The sequence below is a fragment of the Giraffa tippelskirchi genome, chromosome 4 (assembly GCF_054371585.1).
Source record: "Giraffa tippelskirchi isolate mGirTip1 chromosome 4, T2T-mGirTip1v1.2.pri, whole genome shotgun sequence".
Taxonomy (NCBI): domain Eukaryota; kingdom Metazoa; phylum Chordata; class Mammalia; order Artiodactyla; family Giraffidae; genus Giraffa; species Giraffa tippelskirchi.
Window position 1 is genome coordinate 75,783,249 of NC_137278.1, and position 23,714 is coordinate 75,806,962.

The 23,714-nt window shown below is 43.9% G+C and overlaps 1 long non-coding RNA gene across 1 annotated transcript; it reads left to right on the forward strand.

Moving 5' to 3' along the window:
- The first annotated feature begins 14,696 nt into the window (after positions 1-14,696).
- Positions 14,697-23,382, forward strand: LOC145546072 (uncharacterized). Its single transcript, XR_014082462.1, has 2 exons — positions 14,697-14,804; positions 22,686-23,382. It is a non-coding gene; the product is annotated as an uncharacterized LOC145546072 (long non-coding RNA).
- The last annotated feature ends 332 nt before the right edge of the window (positions 23,383-23,714 follow it).

The following is a 23,714-nucleotide window of genomic DNA, read 5'->3' on the forward strand; positions in this document are numbered from 1 at the left end:
AGTTTTCAAATAAATGTCAGCTAATTCTAATGTTTCATAAGAGTTCCTTCCTTCCTTTTCTCTCCTCCTGTTTATGATCTCTTCAAACTAACAATGCTCTGCATCTGGGTGGGGATTTCTTATCTTAAAAAAATTCCTTACATTCTTAGAATGGCCATGAGTTCTAAGCTGCCATCTCCGAGCTTTTCCCTGGAAAAGTGAACAGCAGCTCCCCTCTGGCTTCCCCTGAGCTATCAGAGTGGATAAGAAGACAGAGAAGGTGTTCCTCCACCCCATCACCACCCAGAGGACCCAGAGTGGCTATGAAGGCAGGGAAGGTGGTCCTCCACCCCATCACCACCCAGAGGACCCAGAGTGGCTATGAAGGCAGAGAAGGTGGTCCTCCACCCCATCACCTCCCAGAGGACCCAGAGTGGATATGAAGGCAGAAAAGGTGGTCCTCCACCCCATCACCTCCCAGAGGACCCAGAGTGGATATGAAGGCAGAGAAGGTGGTCCTCCACCCCATCTCCTCCCAGAGGACCATCCTCCCCCAAAGAGCAACTGGTTTCCTCTAGAGAGGGGCTGGAGAAGCAGGCTGGGGTTCTGAGATCAGGAAGAGTATGTCCATCAACTGCACTTTTTTCTATCCTTGTCTTTCCCTGCTCCACTTGCTGTGATGATCCTCACTGATAAAGACCTGGTTTCTGTCTGGAAGTGTTCATAGTCTCGTCAGGAAGACACACAGAGGAGACAAGCGTGAAGGTAGAAGGAGACCTGGGCTATGGGTACATGTGGGTGGTGCACTGACCCAGAGAAGGAGTCCTTGAGAAGATAATACTTCGAATTGAACCCTAAAAGATGAGTAAAAGTTATTTAGATGAAGAGGGTGAGAACCCCTCTTACACAGCTGTGGAGTCCAGAGAAATCAAGGCTTCCTCAAGAACTGGCAAGAAATTCAACATGGCTGGAGGATGATGCAGAGGAAAGGGCAGGAGATGAAGATGGACAAGCAGGCAGGGCAGGTCATGAGCCTTTAAGTCATGCTAGTAAGTTCTGCACCTTATCCTGATGACAATGGGTGAAGGATTTTATGCAAATGATAAAAATCTAAGTTGCATTTAGGGACTTCTCTGGTGGTCCAGTGGCTAAGAATTTGTCTTTCTGTGTAGGGTATATGGGTTCAATTCCTGGTCAGAGAACTAAGATCCCACCTACCAGGGAGTAACTAAACCTGCAAGCTACAACTAGAGAGTCCTGACGGAGCCTGAGGTGGGGTGGGGGTTTCTCAGTCTATCCAGCTGAACTGTGGTGTTGAAGACTCTTGAGAGTCCCTTGGACTGCAAGAAGACCAAACCAATCCTAAAGGAAATCAATGCTGAATACTCATTGGAAAGATTGATGCTGAAGCTGAAGCTCCAATACTTTGGCCACCTGATACAAAGAGCTGATTCATTGGAAAACACCCTGATGCTGGGAAAGATTGAAGGCAGGAGGAGAAGGGGATGACAGAGGATGAGATGGCTGGATGGCATCACCGACTCAATGGACATGAGTTTGAGCAAGCTCCAGGAGATGGTGAAGAACAGGGAAGCTTGGTGTGCTGCAGTCCATGGGGTCATGAAGAACTGGACACAACTGAGCAACTGAACAATAGCCAGCTGCGCAGAACATAGGAAGAGGAAACATAGCAAAGGCAAACAGAACGGGAAAGTACACACCACTTCTATTCCCAGTGGAAACTGGCTGTAGAATACCTTAAATTAGAAGTCTCAAAAACACGTGTTAGGGATCCCTGCTGCCCTGGCTGGCTTCGGGTGTGGCCTTTCTAGTGGAAGATGCCTGGTGGAGTTTTTCTAGCCCTGTAATTCTCCTTGTGATGAGGTAGAATTAAAGCTGAAATGTGAGTTCATAAATTGCCTAGTTGGTGAATAAAAGAGTTTAAATATCCTCCAAAAAAGTCAAGCACAAAATCATATGAAAATTCACAGCCGTCTGTTGACAATGATCTAATTTGAAAATTGAGTACAATTAAGTGTTAATCTTAGGTCAGCTTTCTCTGACCTTAGGTCAGCCACCTGTCCCTCTCCTCGCTTCCTCCCCCATTAGACATCAATGTGTGCTCAGAGAACTCGAGACCATTTTAAATATTAACCGGACCCACAGGTCTTCCCAGGTGGCACAGTGGTAAAGAATCCGCCTACTAATGCAGGAGACCCAAGAGATGCAAGTTCAAGCCCAGGTTGGGAAGATTCCCTTAGAGGAGGAAATGGCAACCCACTCCAGTATTCTTGCCTGGGAAATTCCACGGACAGAGAAAAGACCTGGATACTTTTGAGTGCGTGTGCACGCGCGCGTGCGCACACACACACACACACACACACACACAAAGGAAGATGAATCCATACCCATGTCTTCTCTTCTTCCATCATTATTACTAGTATGAAAGTGAAAGTGTTAGTCATGCAGTTGTGTCCGACTCTTTGTGACGCACCCTTTGGACTTTAGCCCACCAGTCTCCCCTGTCCATGGAATTCTCCAGGCAAGGATACTGGAGTGGGTAGCCATTTCTTTCTCCAGGGGATCTTCCTGACACAGGGATCAAACTTGGGTCTAGTTGCTTATATATTTCTAAATGTAGTTCTGGTTAAAAATAAATACAGAAGTAGGAAGTCAAGGTTGAATTTGAGGAAAAGATACTGCACCAATGTTTCAATATCTGGAAGAGCATCTTTCTGTTAGAAGTAGGGGTCACCATGTGGAATCTAAAAATAAATGATACAAATGAACTTTTTTGGGGTGTTAGTGCTAGAAGGTCTTGTAGGTCTTCATAGAACTGTTCAACTTCAGCTTCTTCAGCACGGCTGGTCGGGGCATAGACTTGGATTACTGTGATATTGAATGGTTTGCCTTGGAAATGAACAGAGATCATGCTGTTGTTTTTGAGATTGCATCCAAGTACTGCATTTTGGACTCTTTTGTTGACTATAAGGGCTACTCCATTTTTTGTAAGGGATTCGTGTCCACCGTAGTAGATATAAAGGTCATCTGAGTTAAATTCACCCATTCCAGTCCATTTTAGTTAGCTGATTCCTAAAATGTCAACGTTTACGCTTGCCATCTCCTGTTTGACCACTTCCAATTTGCCTTGATTCATGGACCTAACATTTCAGGTTCCTATGCAATATTGCTCTTTACAGCATCAGAGTTTACTTCCATCATCAGTCACATCCACAACTGGGTGTTGGTTTTGCTTTGGCTTCATCTCTTCATTCTTTCTGGAATTACTTCTCCACTGATCTCCAGTAGCATATTGGGCACCTACCAATAGGGGAGTTTGTCTTTCAGTGTCCTATATTTTTGCCTTTTCATACTGTTCTTGGGGTTCTCAAGGAAAGAATACTGAAGTGGTTTGCCATTCCCTTCTCCAGCGGACCACGTCTTGTCAGAAGTCTCCACCATGACCCGTCCATCTGTGGCCCTACATGGCATGGTTCACAGCTTCATTGAGTTAACAAGGCTGTGATCCATGTGATCAGATTGGTTAGTTTTCTGTGATTGTGGTTTTCAGTCTGTCTTCCCTCTGATGGAGAAGGATAAGAGCCTTATGGAAGTTTCCTGATAGGAGAGACTGACTGAGGGGAAAACTGGGTCTTGTTCTGATCTTTAATCCAATTTTCTGTTGATGGGTGGGGCTGTGTTCCCTCCCTGTTGTTTGACCTGAGGCCAAATATGGTGGAGGTAATGAAGATAATGGCGACCTCCTTCGAAAGGTCCCATGCAGGCACTGCGGCACTCAGTGCCCCTAACCATGCAGCAGGCCACTGCCGACCCACACCTCCGCCGGAGACTTTTGGACACTCACGAGCAAGTCTGTGTCAGCCTCTTGTGGGGTCACTGCTCCTTTCTTCTGGGTCCTGGTGCACACAAGGTTTTGTTTGTGCCCTCGTCCTATGTAAGTTCTGGGATGCAAAAGTGGGAAGTCAAGAGATACCTGGAGTAACAGACAAATTTGGCCTTGGAGTACAAAACAAAGCAGGTCAAAGGCTAACAGAGTTTTGCCAAGAAAATGTACTGGTCATAGAAAACACCCTCTTCCAAAAACGTAAGAGAAGACTCTACACATGGACATCACCAGGTGATCAATACCAAAATCAGATTGATTATATTCTTTGCAGCCAAAGATGGAGAAGCTCTACATAGTAACCAAAAAAAGCCCAGGAGCTGACTCTGGCTCAGATCATGAACTCCTTATTGCCAAATTCAGACTTAAACTGAAGAAAGTAGGGAAAACCACTAGATCATTCAGGTATGACCTAAATCAAATCCCTTAGGATTATACAGTGGAAGTGACAAATAGGTTTAAGGGATTAGATCTGACAGAGTGCCTGAAGAACTATGGACAGAAGTTCTTGACATTGTACAGGAGACAGGGATCAAGACCATCCTCAAGAAAAAGAAATGCAAAAAGGCAAAATGGTTGTCTGAAGAGGCCTTAAATAGCTGAGAAAAGAAGAAAAGCTAAAGGCAAAGGAGAAAAGGAAAGATGTATCCATTTGAATGCAGAGTTCCAAAGAATAACAAGGAGAGATAAGAAAGCCTTGCTCAGCGATCAAAGCAAAGAAAGAGATGAAAACAATAGAATGGGAAAGACTAGAGATCTCTTCAGGGAAATTAGAGATACTAAGGGAATATTTCATGCAAAGATGGGCACAATAAAAGACAGAAATGGTAGGGACCTAACAGAAGCAGAAGATATTAAAAGAGATGGCAAAATTACACAGAAGAACTATACAAAAGAAGATCTTTATGACCCAGATAACCACGATGGTATGATCACTCACCTAGAGCCAGACATCCTGGAATGCGAAGTCAAGTGGGCCTTAGGAAGTATCACTACAAACAAAGCTAGTGGAGGTGATGGAATTCCAGCTGAGCTATTTCAAATCCTCAAAGGTGATGCTGTGTAAGTGCTGCACTCAATATGCCAGCAAATCTGGAAAACTCAGCAGTGGCCACAGGACTGGAGAAGGTCAGTTTTCATTTGAATCCCTAAGAAAGGCAACGCCAAAGAATGCTCAAACTATCGCACAATTGCACTTATCTCACATGCTAGTAAAGTAATGCTCAAAATTCTCCAAGCCAGGCTTCAGCAATATGTTGAACCGTGAACTTCCAGATGTTCAAGCTGGTTTTAGGAAAGGCAGAGAAACCAGAGATCAAATTGCCAACATCCGCTGGATCATCAAAAAAGCTAGAGAGTTTCAGAAAAACACCTACTTCTGCTTTTTTGACTACGCCAAAGCCTTTGACTGTGTGGGTCACAGCAAACTGTGGAAAATTCTGAAAAAGATGGGAATACCAGACCACCTGATCTGCTTCCTGAGAAATCTGTATGCAGGTCAGGAAGCAACAGTTAGAACTGGACATGGAACAACAGATTGGTTCCAAATCAGGAAAGGAGTACATCAAGGCTGTATATTGTCACTCTGCTTATTTAACTTATATGCAGAGTACATCATGAGAAATGCTGGGCTGGACGAAGCACAAGCTGGAATCAAGCTTGCCGGGAGAAATATCAATAACTTCAGATATGCAGATGACACTACCCTTATGGCAGAAAGCGAAGAAGAACTAAAGAGCCTCTTGTTATGAAAGTGAAAGAGGTGAGTGAAAAAGCTGGCTTAAAATTCAACATTCAGAAAACTAAGATCATGGCATCTGGTCCCATCACTTCATGGCAAATAGATGGGGAAACAATGGAAACAGTGACATACTTTATATTTTTGGGCTCCAAAATCACTGCAGTGGTGACTGCAGCCATGAAATTAAAAGATGCTTGCTCCTTGGAAGAAAAGTTATGACCAACCTAGACAGCATATTAAAACGCAGAGACATTGCTTTGCCCACAAAGGTCTGTCTAGTCAAAGCTATGGGTTTTTTTAGTAGTCATGTACAGATATGAGAGTTATACTATAAAGAAAGCTGAGTGCTGAAGAACTGATGCTTTTGAACTGTGGTGTTGGAGAAGACTCTTGAGAGTCTCTTGGACTGCAAGGAGATCCAACCAGTTCATCCTAAAGGAAATCAGTCCTGAATATTAACTGGAAGGACTGAAGGTGAAGCTGAAACTCCAATACTTTGGCCACCTGATGCAAAGAACTGACTCATTTGAAAAGACCCTGATGCTGGGAAAGATTGAAGGCGGGAGGAGAAGGGGATGACAGAAGATGAGATGGTTGGATGGCATCACTGATTCGATGGACATGAGTTTGAGTGAGCTCCGGGAATTGGTGATGGACAGGGAAGCCTGGAGTGCTTCAGTCCATGGGGTCGCAAAGAGTCGGTCACAACCTAGCAACTGAACTGACTGACAAATGAATTAATTTACAAAACAGAAAGGGACTCACAGCCTTAGAGAAAGAACTTATGGTGGGAGGGGGAAAGGAAGGGATACTGAGGGAGTTAGGAATCGACATGTACACACTGCTATATTTAAAATGGATAAGCAGCAAAGTCCTAATGTATAGCAGAGGGAACTCTTGCTCAATGTCATGTGGCAGCCTGCATGGAAGGAGAGTTTGGGGGAGAACAGAAACATATATATGTATGGCTGGTTCACTTTGCTGTGCATCTGAAACTATCAGAACATTGTTCATTGGCTGTACTCCAATATAAATTTAAAAGTTTAAATTAAAATAAAAAGTAGGGGTCACCATATTCAGGGAGAGATCTGGATGCTTAAAGGTTTTACAGCATATACTGCCTAAATTCCCTCCACAATTGCTCAGTTTTAGATATACAGAAAGTCCATAGTAAAGGGTATAGGAATAGACACAGGCGTGGTAGACTCAGGCTAGTTATCCCCAGGAAGCTGACATGATCAAGCATCCTCTGAGAGCAGGCAGAGCAGGACTGAATTAGCTAAGTCAGGAAGCTGCTATCAGCATCTTGAGAAGTCAGCATCCTTGAAGAGAGGAGCTTTTCTGATGGAGACTCTCTGCTTTATGAGGTCTCTTCTGGATGAACTGAACCATGCATATTTTTAGTGAGGTTTGCTCTCCTCAACACTGGAGTTCTCATTTCCAGTGGCAGACCCACTCAACCCTGGGAACAGGAATACCAGGGTTCCACGTACTGGCAACAGCACAGACCTTTGCAGCGAGAACTCTGAATGGGGCAATGGATCCTGGGAATATGATAGACCAGGTTTAGTGAAAGCAGAAGCCAAAAGATGGTTGCTGCTTGTTCCATGCCATTCTAAACCATCACCTGGGTTCTCCACAGTCCAGGATTATTTGAGTTAGGCATCCTATCTGGATCCAAAGGGCAGGTAGCAACAGCAAAAAGTAAAAAAAAAGAGAAAACAGGTCCTAGAGACCATCATCTGTGAATGCTGCCCACTAGGCATTTTAAAAGCTACTAAACTTGTGTTCACCTATGTTGGAACCAGTAATGCCCCTGGGACATTCTGAAGAAACCAGTGTTGGCTGTTTAATAACTGATCTAAGATATGTGACTCAAGAAACTGTAGTGATGAGGGTTCAAATATTTACTTTTACGTGGCTCCTGGCAAGAAGCCATTAAAGATGAGCTGGAGCTAGGCTTTTAAAGGGCGATAAAAACTTCTGATGGAAGAACTACTTGTTTTGGGAAAATAAAGGTGATGATGGGAAATGGGCTGTACCTGAAGGTTGGAGTCTCTTTCTATGAATCATGAGATTGAGGGCATTTCGGGGCTAAAAACTCAGAATGTCAGCTAAATAATTTGGCCTATACAGAGAAATTTGGTCATAAGTGCAGTACTTTTGACCAAAGGTACTATAAAAGAAGAGATTTAAAGTAGTCACTAGTGAAAAAAAAAGGAGGTCATTATTAACATCAGGAAAAGCAAAAAGTAATAAAGAAAACTAACAGTGGACTACAGTGCTCTGGTTTCCTTGCCTGTGTATAATGATGTAAATATCAAATACTAATTAAACAAAAAATTGTAATATAATTATGTGGGGAGAACTAAGGAGGTAAAACAGATGGGAATAGCTGAAAAGGGTGCTGAATCCACATTTACCATAACTGGGAGTTAATACATTTAAAATTGTTGAACCAAAAAAAGAACAGCACATGTATATTATTTAAAATATAGCAAAATGTGAATGCCAGAAGAAAAAAGACTAGGAAGAGTGGGAAGGAATGAGGAAAGAAACTACTGAGTTTCACTGGTCTTTTAAGGCAATTTGATTTTTTTAAGTTATGTGGATGTGCTCTTTAGAACAATTTTTAAGTGGTTTTTCTCCAGAAGGACAAGACGGAACAGAGCATCTTTACAGTCAAAAGTTATGTTGTAAAAGCAAATTAACTTCCAGCTCTAAATGCAGTGGATAAAATAGAAAAGAGTTAGGAAGTAAGAGTCAGGGCTATGGCACTCTTCACAGTTTGATAAGAGTTAAGTTTAATAATGGTGGTGGTAGTTTAGTCACTAAGTCATGTCTGATTCTTGTGACCCCATGGACTGTAGTCTGCCTGGTTCCTCTGTCCATAGGATTTCCCAGGCAAGAATACTGGAGAGGGTTGCCATTTCTTCTCCAGGGGATCTTCCCGACCCAGGGATCGAACCTGTGTCTTCTGCGTTACAAGCAGATTCTTCATCGCTGAGCCACCCGGGAAGCCCTAGTTTAATAATAAGAGGACTTAATTTGCTCCTAGATCTTGCATGATTTTAAACCTTGTTATTGTTTATACATTATATTTATGATAGAATTAATTAAAACTTCCTTTAAAAATAGGTCACAGAGACAGGAACATACCAAGTGGATCATGCTCTGTATACCTACTTCCTTAAGTATCCATACATGAAGAATGCCTAACCAGTTGGCCTGTGCATCTATAAACATCATTGTTATTCATCAAGTACCAGCTACCTGAAGAGCAAGATATTGACTAGGAGGAATTAATCATCGTCCACAAGACTTGAGAGGGTGATTGTCATGGATTTAATCTGTCTCTTTACCCCTAGTGCTCGTTCATAAGTGCTAAATGTAAATGAATCTGCCCAAATATATCTTGGTGGCAAGTTAACGCCATTCATGTAAAGATGCTGTCACCTTGAATGGATAATCAGTGTTGAGTGCACCTACATCCTTTAACACAGGGTGTCAAATTCAGCCTTATTAACATTTTGGGCCTGATGGTTCTTTGTTGGAGGGGTCTAAACTGAGCACTGCAGGGTGTTTAGCAGTATTCCTGGCCTCACACACTAGATGTGTGTGCATCCCACCCTTCTGGTCATGACAACCAAAAAGTGTCTTCTGTAGCTCATCAAACATTCAGGCTTAGTCGGTATTATTAACTCTGCAGCAAAGAACATCTAAACAGTGATTAAAATTTATTATACCACTGTGCATCTGATAACTGAGACATGTGAAGTGAGAAGTTTCTCCCTAAAGTATAATTAGGCTATGTAAATTACCTAAGTATTTTAAAATCCAGAATAAAACTGAAAATGAAAAGAATCCCATTAGGACACCCTGATACACTGGTCAGAGCCTCCTCTGACCTTGGGAGGGGTATCTTGCTCCCAACATCTTCAGAATCTCTGCTTCAACTGAGTTTGCTTCAGCTTTCAAGATACCTGGGGCAGAACTCAGAAAGGTTTTCTGTGGGCAAAAGGCACTCCAGTGAGGATTCCCTGGCCAGAATGAGGAGGACTGAATCTGGGACATAAATAGCCGCTTCATCATCATAGCCTCCTGCCCAAGAGAAGGCTTTCATGAGAACTCTGGGCTCATTGTGTGAAAATTCAGATGACTGAACTATAATTAGCTCGATTAGTCAACATTTTAATTCATAGGATTCTGGCTTTGAAGTGCTCCTTTCTCACAGAATCAAAGCTAATAATTCTGGAATTGTAATTGGGAGCTGAGTGCCAGCTTGAAGCTCGGGGAGCTCCCTCACCTCCTTGGCAAGCTCTACTTCCAAGACTGCTGCTTCCTGGCCGTAAATGAACCTGGCCCAGGCACCTCTGCCTTGCCTTTCCCTGAACACCTCCTCTCTGTGAGTCAAGGGCTCCAGCATTTAGGTTCTAAATTCGCGGTGGCTGACATAAAACCATGCTATGAGTACTTTCAAAGCCTGCGCACATAAAATGCTGACAATTTATTTTTGGATGTTGCTAAACAAACAGTGAAGCAGGTAATTGGCTGATTGTCTAGCCAACAACCACCCTTCCTGCTTTAGAAATAAAATCTGACTGAAACAACCAATTGTGGTGATTGGATTGATCTAATGGTTACTGAAGATGGATGTTTCTTCACCCGAGGCACTGTGAAGAGCCAATAAATGAGTTAATCCCTGTACACCATACACCCCAAGGGCTCTCAGGCAGCAATCTTGCAGCCATTGCATGCTAACAAGTTTGAAGAGGAAAGAGGAGATCCAGGGGAGACCTATGAAAGCCAAGACAGGAAGATATGTCGACATGAAGTATGTCATCCCACTGGGCCAAATGTGGCTTAGAGGCCAAGGACAACAGAAGGGTGACCATTACCTGAAGCGAAGTGGAGCCAACTCAATGACCATGAGAAGAGTAGTTCGGGAGAAGTGGTAGGGAGTAAGAAATGCCAATGGATTGTGTTGAAGAGAGAATAGGAGGGGAAGCAGTGTCAACAGACAACTCAGCTCTTTGAAGTTTTGCTGTAAATGGGATCAGAGAAATGAAATCGGATATGAAATCAAAAGAGAGTTTCAGATAGGAGATATTAAAGCATCTTTACATGCTGATGGGAGCAGTCCCTTAGAGACAGAGAAATTGGTGATGCAGGAGAGAGAAGTGATATTTACAGAAGGGAAGCCTTTAGGAAGGAAGGGGAGAAGAAAGTGGTCCTTCATTCTCTTAGAGTGATATCTTTCCAGTCACTTTATTTACTCGGGTCTTCTGATGGCCATCTGCTCCACGTGCTCTTAAGTAGCAGCAGCAAATCCTGGACAGAGCCAAGAGATTGAAAGGATTCCATGCTCTGCACCTCCTTTCGCATTCCATACTGCTCCCAGGATCCAAACCGTGGCAATTGCTTCACAGCTCACTTCCTGATTTCCCAGGGCAGCATCCTCAAGGGCTGGGGCAGATGAATTTGCCCTGCATTTCTCAAAGGTCAAAAATGTTATTTTTGAGCTTCCTGGTGGCTCAGACAGTAAAGAAATCTGCCTGTACTGCAGGAGACATGGGTTTGATCCCTGGGTTGGGAAGATCTCCTGGAGAGGGGAATGTCTACCCACTCCAGTATGCTTGCCTGGGAAATCTCATAGACAGAGGACCCTGGCTGGGTGCAGTCCATGGGGTCGCAAAGAGTTGAACACGACTGAGCAAGTAACACTTAAACATATGGGCTTCCCAGGGGGTGCTAGTGGTAAAGAACCTGCTTGCCAATGCAAGAAATATGAGAGACATGGGTATGATCCCTGGGTCAGAAAGATCCCCTGGAGGAAGAAATGCAACCCACTCCAGTATTCTTGCCTAGAAAATTCTATGGACAGAGGAGCCTGGTGGGCTACAGTCCATAGAGTCGCACAGAGTCAGACACAACTGAAGGGACTTAGAACACACACACGCACAACAATATAACCCTTAATGTGGGCCAGACATTACAATTATCAAGTTCCTTAATGTTACCAACCCAACTTATACACAGGGAAACTGAGGTATGGGAATGTTAAATGATCTGCCAGAGGTCACACACCTGGTAAGAGGAGGAGCTGGGATTTGAACCTAAGCAATGTGGCAATGGGAGGCCTCTTCCTTAACTTTCCCCCATTCTCCTTCCTCCCTTTAGCTCTTCTCCCAGAAGGCCTAGGATTCCTTAAACCAAAATAACCACCTGTGACCTGTTTTGACTCAGGAGACCCTAAGTCTTGGGGGGTAACCTCTCTCTGCAGTGTTGGGATACACACACATACACACTCAAACACTCAAGTCCTTCAAAAGACAGGTCATCTTGATTCATCTGCAACTATCCTATACTCTGAGGAATGCTGCCCACCAAAGGATGCGGGCCTCTGAGCGGTTGCTTTCCTGCCTTCCTATTTATATCAGGCCAGACCTGGGCAGGAAACAGATGGCAACTCAAATCGGGTAATTTGAGGAGAGTTGAATAAAGGGACTATTTACAAAGGTGTGGGCAGGATGTAGGGAAACCACAGAGGTAGTGCAAAAAGTAACAGCCACTTGACCACCCCTAGGCCTGAAGTGAGGAGGAGAGGTGCGGTCACCAGAAGCTGGAGAGAGTGCCCCCTGTTCTTTGAGCCACCTGACCAGAGCTCTGACCAATCATCAGAGGACACAGTCACCTGACCAGAGCTCTGACCAATCATCAGAGGACACAGTTACCTGACCAGAGCTCTGACCAATCATCAGAGGACACAGCCACCTGACCAGAGCTCTGACCTATCATCAGAGGACGCAGCCGCCTGACCAGAGCTCTGACCAATCATCAGAGGACATAGCCACCTGACCAGAGCTCTGACCTATCATCAGAGGACACAGCCACCTGACCAGAGCTCTGACCAATCATCAGAGGACACAGCCACCTGACCAGAGCTCTGACCAATCATCAGAGGACACAGCCACCTGACCAGAGCTCTGACCAATCATCAGAGGACACAGCTCTCCTGGTGGTGCTTCCCCCTCCCTCTGCTCTCATGCTGGGATACCCACAGGCTCATCCCAACCAGAAGCCTAAGGGTAAGGGAGCTCATTGATACGATCTGCAGCATGGAGCAGAGTGGAGAATGGTGGAAGATTACCTAAAAGAGCAAACAAGTTTCTAGCACACTCTTTAGGGAGATGGTAGAGAAAATGGTTCTGGAGTCATGCTGCCTGGATTCAAGTGCCAGCTGACTCACTTCATGACTCTGGGCAAACTGTTGTGTTGGCCAAAAAGTTCTTTCAGGTTTTCCTGTACCATCTTATGGAAAAACCCAAATGACCTTTTTGGCCAACTCAGTACTTCATCTCTCTATGCATTAGTATCCTCAAGATGTTGTTGTTGTTGTTCAGTTGGTAAGTCGGGTCTGACTCTTTGCAACCCTACGGACTGTAGCCTGCCAGGCTCCTCTGTCCATGAAATTCTCCGGGCAAGGATACTGGAGTGGCTGGTCATTCCCTTTCCCAAGGGATGTTCCCAACCTAGGGATAGAAGGCAAATCTCCTGCATTGCAGGCAGATTCTTTACTGTCTGAGCCACCAGGGAGGCACCACTCTTAAGCAGATGCCAAAGTGGAGGAATACTTTTCCAAGTCATTTACCTGGCATTCTCCCTTTCTTTTGTTCTATCTCTTTCAAACCTTCTTTCATTATGTGCTTTCAAAAAGAAAGAAAGAAAGGAACAAAAACTCCCTAAGACTATAAACTTTACTAGACAAAAGTTTTCTACAGTGGCAGGAACCATATCTTTTCATGTCTTTATAACCTATGTTGCCTGAGTTGTTGACACAGCTCAAGAAACGGTCATTGACTGGAATCAAAATGTATTTTCCTTCACTTCCTGCCTTCCTGAAAGCCATCTATTTCTCCAGGCCAGAGTGATTACTCTGCTGGATTGCACACTGCTTGAGGGAGAGGGACTTTGCCCTCTCTGGCAGCTGGTTCTTATGTAGCAGCAGCAGGAGCATGTAAAAGGGTCAGATGGGAGGTGGACTGGGAAAAAAAGACACTTAAATTTGGAGGCTCATTTATTTTTGCCATTAATCTATAGAGTTGCTTTCTTTCCCTTAGCATAAAATGCGTACACTGTCCTCTTGTAAGGGATTAAGGAATTCTGTTCATTTTACTTCTTAAACAGTCACAAACTCCCAGTTCCTTCCATCCTCTACCCCTCAAAGCTGGTACCAAAAGAGCAGAAATCTTAGGGCTTCTGAAGCAAAACCTGCTGAGAACTCAGACAGGAGAGTGAGCTAGGCCATTCGGCTCCCCTGTGCCTCACCCTTCCTGACCCGTACCTGGGTACAGAATCATAAACAAGGAATAATAAGTGGTGCTTTTTATGGGATGAAAAGTTCCAGCCCGTGAAATGTGTGATTTATAACGACGAGACATTCAGATCCAATTTCAGGGTGAGGGCCACTGAAGTTGGACCATCCCAGCCCCTCCCTGAGCCTTCAAGGCGTCTCCCCAATATGTATCAGGACCCAGATTGACCATATCAGCCGTTTTCCTTATTTCTCCAAGTTCCAAAGTCCAAATGCTTTCCTGCTGAGTTATTTTATAAGGAGGAAGGGGAAGTAAAAAGGCAGACTCTGAGGGCTCTCAGCTGGCCCTGGCGATACCTCGGCTCTGTCCCTAGTTAACATCACCCTTGTTCGGCTCCAAAACTACAGTGACCCAGAAACAAGCCCATAGCACAGACCCACGTACTGCGCTGCTTTCCTCTGTCCTAAAGATGAAGTGCCGAGTGTTTACAAATAAATACTCCCCGCAGCAAAATCTCACTGTCAAGAAGGACATCATCCTTGTCCCTACGCCCACAAGAAGGGCCTTTTGCCAAAACGAATGGGAAATCATTGGCCCAATTAACATCCTGTGATCTTAGATCTAAAAATGACCCGGAGCCGGGTAAACAAGGTGACGTAAGCCGCTGGGCAGTGAGCGGCTCTCTACTGCCACCTGGAGGACAGCGACCGAAATGGCGCGGAGGTTCTGAGGAGCGGTGACGCGGTCCTCGGGCGCCGGGGAAGAAACCGACGAAAACCCCAGCGAGCAGGGGAGACGCGGGCTAGGAGGGAAAACACAGAGGGCCCTAAAAAAAGACCGGAAAGAAGCTCCTCCGAAACTTCAGGTGAAGGAAAACGAGGTCTGTGTAATCCGGGCCGTGGGACGTTGTGGCGTTGACCCTGCTGCCCTCCTCCTGGGAACATTCCTTTCATAAAAGGACGCAGGCATCGTGAACTCGGACTAGGAAAAATTACGGCTAGAACTGATGGGGACAGGCTCTCCAACGCCGGAGACCCTTGAAAACACCACCACCGCTCCTCCGCCGGAGACCCTTGAAAACACCACCCACCGCTCCTCCCCCGTTTCTGAAAGGAGAGGCAGGGGCATGTGCATTCTGATAACAAAGGGCCACTGGATTTTCTGGTTTAGTTCGAGCAGTCACCGTGACTTAAGTGGGGGAGGGATGCAGGAGCAGGGTAACAGTCCTAATTTACTTTCTCTGAGGCTAATGTGAGAATGAGGCTGCAGCGCTTTCACATTATGCAACTGGCATGCTGGGAGATGCCCTAGAAATGTGCTGGGGGCTAGGAGGAGGTCAGCCATGGCCTTATTATTTTCCTCCTGGAGATGATCCACAAAAGGAAAACGAAGAGTTGGTTTGTTTCAAATTCTTTGTTAAATCTGTTACCACATTGCTTCTGTTTTATGTTTTGGCTTTTCGGCTAGGCAAGGCATGTCGGGATCTTAGCTCCCCTAACAGGAATCGAACCCTCACACACTGCATTGGGAGGCAAAGTCTTCCCTGGATCGACAGGGAAGTCCCAGGGTTGATTTTTAACTTGATACAAAAACAAAACCAAACCCGCTTTACTTTTGGCCTACTGGGGTTTTGCTATGTTGTGGGCTTCCTTGGTGGCCGGGCGGTGAAAATTCACTTGCAATTCAGGAGACATCAGTTCGATCCCTGGGTGGGGAAGATCCCCTGGAGAAGGAAATGACAGCCCACTCCAGTATTCTTGCCTGGTAAATCCCTTGACAGAGGAACCTGGCCGGTTACAGTCCATGAGGTCGCGAGAGTCAGACACAACTCAGCAATTACACCACCACCACCAAACCACCTCAAATGTATGTAGAACCAACATACATTTATTTTTCTTGTTAATAGGTCTGCAGGTCAGCCTTGGTCTGATCCCAGGTGGGCTCACCTGGGCTGGCTGGGCTAGGCTGGACTCCAGCCTTAGGGTCTAAGGCAGGTTTGCTCCACTTGGTTGAATATCTGGACCCAGGATGGAAGGACAGCATCTACCTGAGGCAGGCTCCTCTCCTGGCATAGGGTGGCCAGTTCAGGAAGCCAAGTCAGAATAGACAAACACACTTGTGCCTCTGTGTCCTGCCAGCTAATATTTCACTGGGTAAGGCAAGTCCAACGTCACCTGGGGAAGGGGGGTGGGGATAAACTCTGCTCTCGTAAACTGATCCGCACCAGAATTTAACCAGTGAGTCATTGTCTGCTCACTGGAGACACCCACTTATCCTGGGAGAATTACAAAGTGAGGATGGCCAAAATCATCCTTACGCAGTACTGTTGTTTTCAGCATGAAATCAGTATTTTCTAATAGCTTAATGTCCTTTTCATTCACTTCTATAACTAGCTCTTTGCCTTCCACTTACGACATTAGGTTTTCATGATGGACAAGGGACACGATACCCTTGTGCACGTCTTGTCTACTTGTATGTTATGTTGTTTTGTCTGTCTCATGGTAGGCTTTCCATAAAACTCCCTATGCCAGAAAGGCAAGGACTTACCTGTGCCAGTATAGCCTTCTGGACATAGAAAACAGACATATGGCTACCAAGGGGGTGGGTGGGATGGACTGAGAGACTATTATATACATAATAGTGTATAAAATAGATAACTAATGAGAACCTACTGTATAGCACGGGGAACTCTACTCAGTGCTCTGTGGTGACCTTAATGGAAAGGAAATTCAAGGAAGAGGGGATTATATGTATGCATGTGGCTGATTCACTTTGCTGTACAGGAGAAACTAACAGAACATTGTAAAGCAACTACACTCTAATAAAAAAAAAGTCTTTCTGCTGAGTTTCATATGGCTTATATATTCACTTTTCTCAGACTTTTCTCAGATACCGTTTTTTTAATTAAGGCCCCAGTTACTACTGTGTTTGGGCTTCCCCGGTGGCTCAGCAGTGAAGAATCCTCCTGCAGTGCGGGAGAGGCAGGAGACTCAGGTTCCATCTCTGGGACAGGATGTTCCCCTGGAGGAGGGCATGGCAACCCACTCCACTATTCTTGCCTGGAAAATCCCAAGGACAGAGGAGTCTGGTGGGCTACAGCCCATGGGGTTGCAAAGAGTCAGACATGACTGGGCATGAGCACTACTGTATTTAAAATGGAAATCTTATTCCCATTCTCTGTGTGATTGACATTAAACAGAAAAAGTTTCCAATTCAGAATAAAATGTTTGTTTTTTTTTAAGTTATCACCTGTGGAATGAAAACAAGGAGAGATTCTTGGAGAAGACAGTATGATAGGTGGAGAAGAAGCTGGGTTCCTAGTCCTGATTTGGCCAGTTTTGGGATTTGGAAGGTCAGCAGGAACCAACAACAAGATGACTTTAAATTACTGAGCAGCTTGGACTTTGAATCCTGTGTGCAGCGCCTGATAGGGTTAGATCTGAGTTTTTGAAAAATCTTTTTGGCCAGAAGTGTGGAATTTGGCAAAGGATGGATTAAAGGAGAAAAATTGGATTGAAGGCAAAGAGATGAGTTAGGATACAGTCCAGTTGAAAGGTAATGAGGACACTGACCAGGAATGAGGCCCAGAAGATGGAAAAAGGGGATGAAGAAAGAGGTTTAAGAAGCAGAACTGACAGGAAGTACTTCAAGGCAATTACATGGAAAGAGAAAAGGAAAGTCAAAGGTGAATCCAGGGTCCAGAGTACATCTCACAAAAAGTTAAATATTGTTTCTCAAAATCCTTGTCACATACATGCATAAATGTATGTATGTGTGCATTGACAGGTTTTGTAGAACTTATTTCTTCCCAGGGCTAGTGAAAAAAGTTATAAAAAATGGAATATATCAGTGATTCTCAAACTTAGGTCACTCACATACCTCATTCAGAACTTTTGCCGTATTCAAACAATACCTGCATCATTAATTGCTTACTATTTTTCTTTAAATGAAGTCACTTTTTAACACATTTACTGGGCTCGTCCTTAAAAATATATAAGTGAAATCATGAGTTTGACTTTTCAGTTATGTTTTTTATATGTTTGTTTCAATAATAAATACAAGGCCATTAGAAAAAAAATTTTTTTGGCCACTCTGTGAGGCTTGCAGGATCTTAGTTCCCAGGCCAGGGACTGAACCCAGTCCCTTGGTAGTGAGAGCATAGAGTCCTAACTACTGGGCTGTTAGGGAATTCCCGCCTTTAGAAAACTTTAATCTATCTGTATACCACCTAACTCTCTTATTTCCCATGCCCTCAGTTGTGTGCAGGCTAGATTTAGGGGACCCTTGACTTGGGTGACAGCAGAAGCCACTAAGATTACACATATTTTGCTTTCTTTGCCTTCCTCTTCATTCCCATTCAGATTGTATCAGTGTCCATTCCTGGATGGCAGGTCTGGTCTTTGCATCTTTTGTTGGTAAGGCCTGGCTCTGCAAGCAGTAGCCTTTAAGAGGGATCTGAGCCGGAGGTTGTTATCTAGACAAATGGAGGCTGACCTGGAATGTCGTTTTAACTCAATGCCTCACTTTCCAAGCTCCTGAAGGCTGCTATAAGAGTAGCCAAGCCAGATGAGCTGGGTCCCTGGTATTCTACAGCCAAGAGGGCAGATGGGACCTTAGGATGTCCCTTTGCTTCTCCAGCACTCTTGGTGATGACTTCCTAGGGGCCACACACACAGATCTGAATGGGGAGGGCTGTAACGTGATCTTCTTTTGCTCACATTTGATGCATAAACATCTCTATAGAAGGTTGTCAAGATAAAGTTGAATGAATTCTGCACTAAAGGGTTGGATGACATGAGGCATGTCCCTGAGCCTCTCTGAGCACATTTCCTCCTGTGTAAAATGGGGGGGGGGGTGCCCAGCGGTTGGGCTGGTGACCTCAAAAGTGTCTTCTGCTAACATCTTACTGTGTTCAACAATTCAAGGATAGTTGTGTTCAAGTCCTTGCCCCTCCCCCCACCTTTAAAAATAAAGGAACTATTCAAGCTAATGAGGGCTTCCCAGTTGGCGCAGTAGTAAAGATTTCGCCTGCCAAGGCAGGAAATGCACGGGACTTGGGTTCCATCCCTGGGTCACGAAAATGCCCTGGAGAAGGAAATGGCAACCCACTCCAGCATTCTTGCCTGGAAAATTCCATGGACAGAGGAGCCTGGCGGGCTATAATCCGTGGGGTCAGAAAGAGTCGGACATGACTGAGCACACACACACGTTTGTTCTAAATATGTAAAACTTATTACAGTCATTGTATGTAATTGTTGTATGTGTAGTTCATCTTACTGTTTCATCCTTACTTTTGTAGAATAGACTTCTTTTCCTCTCCATGGAGACATTTGGAGACATTTTGACTTGGAAAGAAAAGTCCCAAATGACAATCTTTTCCTGAGGATTTCTATTTCAAAACATCTTCCTTACTCCAAGATTACAAAAATACATACTCAGTTTATCTTCTGGAATTTTAATGGTTCATTTATTTTATTTTTAATTGTAGATCTTTTACACGTATTTCACATAAGAGGTGAGAGGGAGATCCACCTTTATTTTCTTTTCAAATAAGTACCTCATTTACTGAATAATCTATCCTTTTCACACAGATTTGAAGTATATAATCGTTATGAAATTTAAACAAAATTTCAAGTATACTGTATAAATTTATTAAAGCTATTAGTTAGATACTAATTAAAAGTTTTGTCAATTCTTCTATGGCAAATTTTAACTCTTGAACTAGTGGAATTATTATTTTTATTTATTTATATTTTAAAACTATAGCAAAAATATTTACTCTGACCTCACTGTAGCCATCTTAAGGCATTTAAAACCTTAAGCACAAATGGTCACTTTAATGACTATCAACACATGCTGCTGCTAAGTCGCTTCAGTCGTGTCCAACTCTGTGCGACCCCATAGATGGCAGCCCACCAGGCTCCCCTGTCCCTGGGATTCTCCAGGCAAGAACACTGGAGTGGACTGCCATTTCCTTCTCCACAATCAACATATAAAAACTCTCAAAGTAGCAGACTTCGCTTTTCTATCATGGTAATTACTAGTGGCAATCATAGCAATTAGGAGAAGTAAAATAGGAATTATAATTGCAAGGAACTCGGGTTCTAAGATTTTGGAGAAAGTAGGACTAGGACCTGTGGAGGTTATCTCAGAGATCGGGGTTTATGTGCAAAATTATGAAGTTTGAGACACTTTCTTCCCAGGGTGCCTCCTCCCCACTCCAAGTACCACTGTTCTTGCCTTCTCTCTACCTCACTTCATCTCTCAGAGTTGCCTCTCAGGTTTTCATTCACACTGAGGTGTTGGTGACTGGTTGCTAGCCAACACAGCTATTCTCACTAAAGTGTGAGGCATGTGGAAATTAACTTGTGACCAATAAAAGAGTGCTTAAGTTTGAGACACTTTTTGTGTTGACTCTTTTAGGACCCCATAGACTGTAGCTTGCCAGGCTCCTCTGACCATGGAATTTCCCAGGCAAGAATACTGGAGTGAGTTGCTATTTTCTTCTCCAGGGGATCATCTCGACCCAGGGAGCAAACCCACGTCTCCTACTTGTCAGGCGAATTCTATACCACTGAGCCACTGGGGAAGCCCCTGAGACCCTTTTTGTTGTTCAGTTGTTAAGTCGCATCTGATGAGACCCCGTGGATTGCAGCACACCAGACTTCCCTGTCCTGGACTCTTTATTTTCTAATAAATCTAAGTTGATTTGATATCCCCACAGAAATGAGTGCACCTGATCTTGTCTGCATACTTCTTTCATGAAAGAGAAAAAGGTGTTGGTAATTGTCTGGAATTTCTTCATCCCAATCCATTGGGATATAATTAAGTGCCATTAATAGCTGAGGCCACTTCCAATTGCCATATGAGGTAAGTTCAGCTTATATGGTTGGCTTCATTTTCTTTATGGTGTTGTCCAAGGATAAATTTTTAATAAGTTTACCAAATCTCTATTGCAAATGAGGAAGTAGGATGCTGAAACATGTGTGCGTGTGTGCTAAATCACTTCTGTTATGTTCGACTCTTTGTGACCCACTGGATTGCATCCTCCAGGCTCCTCTGTCCATGAGATTCTCCAGATAAGAATACTGGAGTGGGTTGCCATGCCCTCCTCCAGGGCTGGAAACATATGTGCTGCTAAAATTACAAAAAGTATAATTACTAATGAAAGACATAAAGTGATAACACAGATGAAATGTATGCTACTTTTACTCACACTGGTACTCAATAAATATTAGTTGAATGAATGAATAAATATTTTAAACTTACTAAAATCTGTGTTTATATAGTTAATAAATGATATAGAGTCCTGTTGATGCTTTTCTGAAATATTTACTCACTTTTAATCAAATCTGTGGTATAAAAACAATACTTTCAGGGAATTCCCTGGGGGTCCAGTGGTTAGGGCTCTGCATTCTCACTGCTAAGGGTGTGGGTTCAATTCCTGGTTGGAGGAACTGAGATCCCGAAAGTTGCATAGCACAGCCAAAATAAACAAGCAAAACAAAACATTACTTTCAGAAAGTGTTTTTTGAAATAGAGTTTAAGATTTTTTGAATGTCATCTTATGTATTTTTCATCATAAAAATATCAAGTTTTAGGAGAAAAACAAAAGTCCTAATTGATGAAACAGAGAACAAGAGCACGGTAACGTCTGAGAGTATAAAGAAGTGACAACTGGTTTCTAAATTTTGTACAGAATCCCTGGCCTCAGGAATATCTTACTTTGCTACGAAAAATACTTCCATGAAACCTTATCTACTTTAGAAATATTTTCAATGATATTTGCCTTATTTCTTTGCCTGCTTCCCTGAAGCTATTATGTTTGTTAAAACTGGGTTCCCTGACAGGCGTCTTTGTCATCCAAAGTGAGGAAAAAGTGTGAGAAACAAAAATTTGAAAATTGGGACTCTTAAGTTAATGTTTCCAATGCTACACACACACACTGAGTTCAGAGCCTTAAGCCAGAGGAAGGAGGCCCCAAGCATAAAACTGAGGCAATAGCCAACAACAAGTTGAAGCTCTGAAATCACACCCTGTGGGCAGCCCCCCATCTCTCGTCCACTTGTAATGTCAGCTCTGCGGCTCTGTGTTCCGTGTGACGTTCCTGACTGCTAGGAAAGTGGAGCTGGGACCGTTACTGGGAGCCAGTGATCAGAGCAGCTGCTTTTACCAGTTAAGTAGAACTACACACTATCCCCCCTCCCCAGCCTGCATTCAAGAATGAGGATAACTGAGGTCTCCCTGGCTCACAGGAGATATCAAGTGTTCATCTCAGGGTCCCTTCCAGGGGGTTCATTGACTTGGGATTTCAGTTCTTACTCCTCGAGCAGTTTTCCCAGCCACAAGAAGTTGTTCAGTCCTTTTAAATTCATCTCAGGATGAAAACTATGTGGAGCAGTCAAATAACAAAGCACTAATTGCATTTAGCGGGCATAGGGTTTCAGTGACTTCATTTTGGCTAAATATAGACGAACACTTGGTGTGCTGTGCGTGCCAGGGAGAACCATGATGCAATCATCTCCTTCCCTAGATGGAAGGGGGAGGACAGGGTCAGAAGGCGTGTGTGTGTGTGTGTGTGTGTGTGTGTGTGTTTACTAAGAGATCAGCCTAGAGCGATTTCAGTCAATGGTCAAGCCAAAGGGTCTAGTTTTACACTCCTAACTTAGACAGAGCTTTTTCGGTCTGTGGTAACTTTGGTATTTTTCCCAGTGTAAAAGGACTTTTCTTTCTTCCCTTTCTGCAGGTGAATTTTGAGATGTTCTGCTCTCCTAGGCCTGCCAGAAGTTGCTGCATAGAAAGGAAATCTGATTTCTGGAAAGATCTCTCTCTCTTCCACGCTCTTTCAACTTGTCTTATGGCCCTGAAGGAAGAAAGGTCCTCAGCCCGCCAGGGGAAGCTTAGTGTAGGCCCAGAATGAGAAGAGTGTTTAGGGGCAACTTGAAGCCATGGCTCCTTGTTCTCCCAAAGCTGGGAACACGTTTTACCTATGAGGGCAGAATACAATCAAGTCTCCGTCTCTGCAGAGGGACAGCAGCACACACTCACCAACCGACAAGGAATCTGTGAAAATCTGAATCCAGCCACCGACAACCACTCATTTACTTTTTGACTCTATGAATTTACCCATTCTGAATATTTCATGTGAGTGAACTCATACCTACGTGGCCTGCCACTTAGTTTTTTGCACTGGTGTTAGCGCTTTTTAAATGTCTGCTTCCTCGTGATTGGCAGAGGAAACTTTTTCACTCGTGGACTGTCCACATCTTCTTCCTTCTCAAACAGCCCATGAGTCCTTTTATCTCTTTGCTCTCATCTCCAGGGTCTTACTTTTTGTTAGGCTATCTACCCTTCAGGCTAGAGCCGTGCCATCCAAATGCTAGCCACATGCCATATGGGGCTATTTAGATTATTAATTAAAATTAAACAACACTTGGAACTTCCCTGGTGGTCCAGTGGCTAAGACTCTGTGCTCTCAATGCAGGGGGCCAGGGTTTAATCACTGGTCAGAAAACTAGATCCCACATGCCACAACTAAGACTCAGCACAGCCAAATATATAAATATTTTTTAAAAATTGATCTACATTAAAAATTTAGTTTCTCAGTCGTACTAGCAACATTTCAAACGCCTAGTAGGCACACATGGTTAGTGAACTCTGTATGGGCCAACTCAGATAAAAGCTTAAAAAGTGTCTCTCTTACACTGTTATCTCACCCTGCTAGGCACCCGAGTCTAAGAACAAAGGGGAAGGAGAAAAAAAATCTCTTCCCTGT